Genomic DNA, 3,122 nt, shown 5'->3' on the forward strand with positions numbered 1-3,122 from the left:
CAGGAATGGTCTTGGGGACACAAGGTGATACCTACTTCTTGCAGTTAACTGTTTTCTTATCTCAGCATTCCCTTTTGTTTTTGTATTGTGGGGTTTTATTTATTTATTTATTTATTTATTATTTTGTTTGAGACAGGGAGTCTTGCTTTGTCACCCAGGCTGGAATACAGTGGCGCAATCTCGGCTCACTGCAACCTCTGCCTCCCGGGTTCAAGCAATTCCCTGCCTCAGCCTCCCGACTAGCTGGGATTACAGGCGCCCGCCACCAGGCCCAGCTAATTTTTGTATTTTTAGTAGAGACGGGGTTTTACCATCTTGGCCAGGCTGGTCTTGAACTCCTGACCTGGTGATCCACCCACCTTGGTCTCCCAAGTGCTGGGATTACAGGCGTGAGCCACTGCACCCGGCCTTGTTTTTGTATTGTTTTTGTTGTTTTGAGACAGGGTCTCACTCTGTGACCCAGGCTGGAGTGCAGTGGTGTGATGTTGACTCACTAACCTCTGCCTCCTGGGTTCAAGTGATCCTCCCACCTCAGCCTCCCAAGTAGCTGGGACTACAGGTGCACACCACCATGCCTTGCTAATTTTTGTATTTGTAGAGATGAGGTCTCGCAATGTTGCCCACGCTGGTCTCGAACTCCTGGACTCAGGTGATCCACCTGACTCAGCCTCCGAAAGTGCTAGGATTACAGGCATGAGCCACCATGTCCAACCTTTCCTTTTTTGGGGGGGGTCAACTTAATTCCACAAACCCTTTTAAACAATATCCCTATATTTTTTGTTTAACTAGTATAATTTCTGTTTTCCTGATGCTCCCTAACCAGCATCACCAGGCAGTAAGGGCAAAATGCCTAGTTAATGTCCTTTGCTATTCCCCTATTTATCAGAAACTAACATACGTAATAGGGCTAATCTCTTGTAACTCAGTTCCAAGAGGTGTTCAAGGAAGTTGCTCTTTAACAAGGAAGGTGGTGTTTAAACCAAACATTTCCCACAGACGGTCTCTATTTTTGTTTTGTTTTTGAAATGGAATCTCACTAATTGCCCAGGCTGGTCTTGAACTCCTGGCCTAAAGTGATTCTCCCTCCTAGGTCTTCCAAAGTGCTGGCATTACAGGCGTGAGCCACCACACCCATTAAATATGGTAGAGAAGCCAGGCGCAGTGGCTTACGCCTGTAATCCCACCACTTTGGGAGTCCGAGGCGGGCGGATCACCTGAGGTTGGGAGTTTGAGACCAGCCTGACCAACATAGAGAAACCCCGTCTCTACTAAAAATACAAAATTAGCTGGGCATGGTGGCGCATGCCTGTAATCCCAGCTACTCGGGAGGCTGAGGTAGGAGAATCACTTGAACCTGGGAGGTAGAGGTTGTGGTCAGCAGAGATCGCGCCATTGCGTTCCAGCCTGGGCAACAAGAGCAAAACTCCATCTCAAAAAAAAAAAAAAAAAAAGGTAGATAGAAAAGGTGCCAGTAATACCATTATGTTAACTTTTAAAATTAACTTTATTTCAGGAAAAAAATATATATGATGTTTAGGTAAAGATCTTGTTCTGTGGTTAAAATTCATCCTGTATTTGTTTTGATTGGAGAGGTGATTAAAAGTGCTGTTACTGTGCTCGCCTCAGCAGCACATATACTAAAATTGGAACAATACAGAGAAGATTAGCATGGCCCCTCTGCAAGGATGACACGCAAATTTGTGAAGTGTTCCATATTTTTATAAAAATAACAGAAAAAAGAAAACAATGCTGTTACTACTAGAAATCATTGCCATCTCTATCTACTCGAAGCCTTTCTGGTTCTGTTCAGTCTATAGGGTTCCAAAGAGTGAGCAAAATCTATAATAAACAGTGTGATTCTAAGTGGAAATCAATCATGAGGATTTCATTTGGAAAAATCACATAGAGGCAGAAATAAAAAGGTACAGATAAAATGTTTTATTATGGAAGATTTCAAACATCCACAAATTAGATATGACTATGAAGAACTCCCCATGTACCCATCATTCAGTTCATTGATTATCAATATAAGCTTAATTTTGTTTCATCCACTCTATTCCCCCAACCCCTTCTGGGTTATTTTAAAGCAAAGCACAGACATCATATTTCATCTGTAAATACTTCTGTATGAATATCTGAGATAAAGATTCATTTAAATAAGGTAACTACACCTACAATTTTTTAAAAATTTAAAACTTTTTTTTTTTTTGAGACAAGAGTCTCACATTCTCGCCCAGGCTGGAGTGCAGCGGCACCATCTCGGCTCACTGCAAGCTCCGCCTCCCAGGTTCACACCATTCTCCTGCCTCAGCCTCCCGAGTAGCTAGGACTACAGGTGCCCACCACCACACCCGGCTAATTTTTTTTTTCTTTGTATTTTTAGTAGAGACAGAGTTTCACTATGTTAGCCAGGATGGTCTCGATCTCCTGACCTCATGATCCGCCCACCTCAGCCTCCCAAAGTGCTGGGATTACAGGTATGAGCCACTGCGCCCAGCCTAAAAAATGAAAAACTTTTAGTTTTTTTTTTTTTTTTAGAGACAGTGTCTCACTCTGTCACCCAGGCTAGAGTGCAGTGGTGCTATCCTAGTGCACTGCAGACTCCAACTCCTGGATTCAAGTGATCCCTCACATCTTGGTCTCCCAAAGTGCTGGGATTACAGGCATGAGCCAACTGCACCCAGCCTTAATAATTTTTTTTTTTTTTGAGACAGGGTCTCGCTCTGTCATCCAAGCTGGAGTGCACAATCGTGGCTCACTGCAACCTCTGCCTTCCGGGTTCAAGCAATCCTCCTGCCTCAGCCTCCTGTGTAGCTGGGATTACAGACACGTGCCACCACCCCCAGCTAATTTTTGTATTTTTAGTAGAGACTGGGTCTTACCATGTTAGCCAGGCTGGTCTCTTAACTCTTGACCTCGTGATCCACCTGCCTTGGCCTCCCAAAGTGTGGGATTACAGGTGTGAGCCACCGTGCCCAGCCTCTCTACCATAGAGCTCAACCTTTAGCACATTCAAGAAGTATTCACAAAATAAAGTATATGCAATTTAAAATTTAGTTGCTTAAAAAAGATGTCATCGCCAGGAGCGGTGGCTCACCCTGTAATCCTAGCACTTTGGGAGG

The 3,122-nt window shown here is 44.0% G+C and overlaps 1 non-coding gene across 1 annotated transcript; it reads left to right on the forward strand.

Moving 5' to 3' along the window:
* The first annotated feature begins 1,613 nt into the window (after positions 1-1,613).
* Positions 1,614-1,720, forward strand: LOC112132542 (U6 spliceosomal RNA). The gene has a single exon (XR_002914290.1). It is a non-coding gene; the product is annotated as a U6 spliceosomal RNA (small nuclear RNA).
* Positions 1,721-3,122: the final 1,402 nt, after the last annotated feature.

The sequence above is a fragment of the Pongo abelii genome, chromosome 11, assembly GCF_028885655.2.
Source record: "Pongo abelii isolate AG06213 chromosome 11, NHGRI_mPonAbe1-v2.0_pri, whole genome shotgun sequence".
Lineage (NCBI taxonomy): Eukaryota > Metazoa > Chordata > Mammalia > Primates > Hominidae > Pongo > Pongo abelii.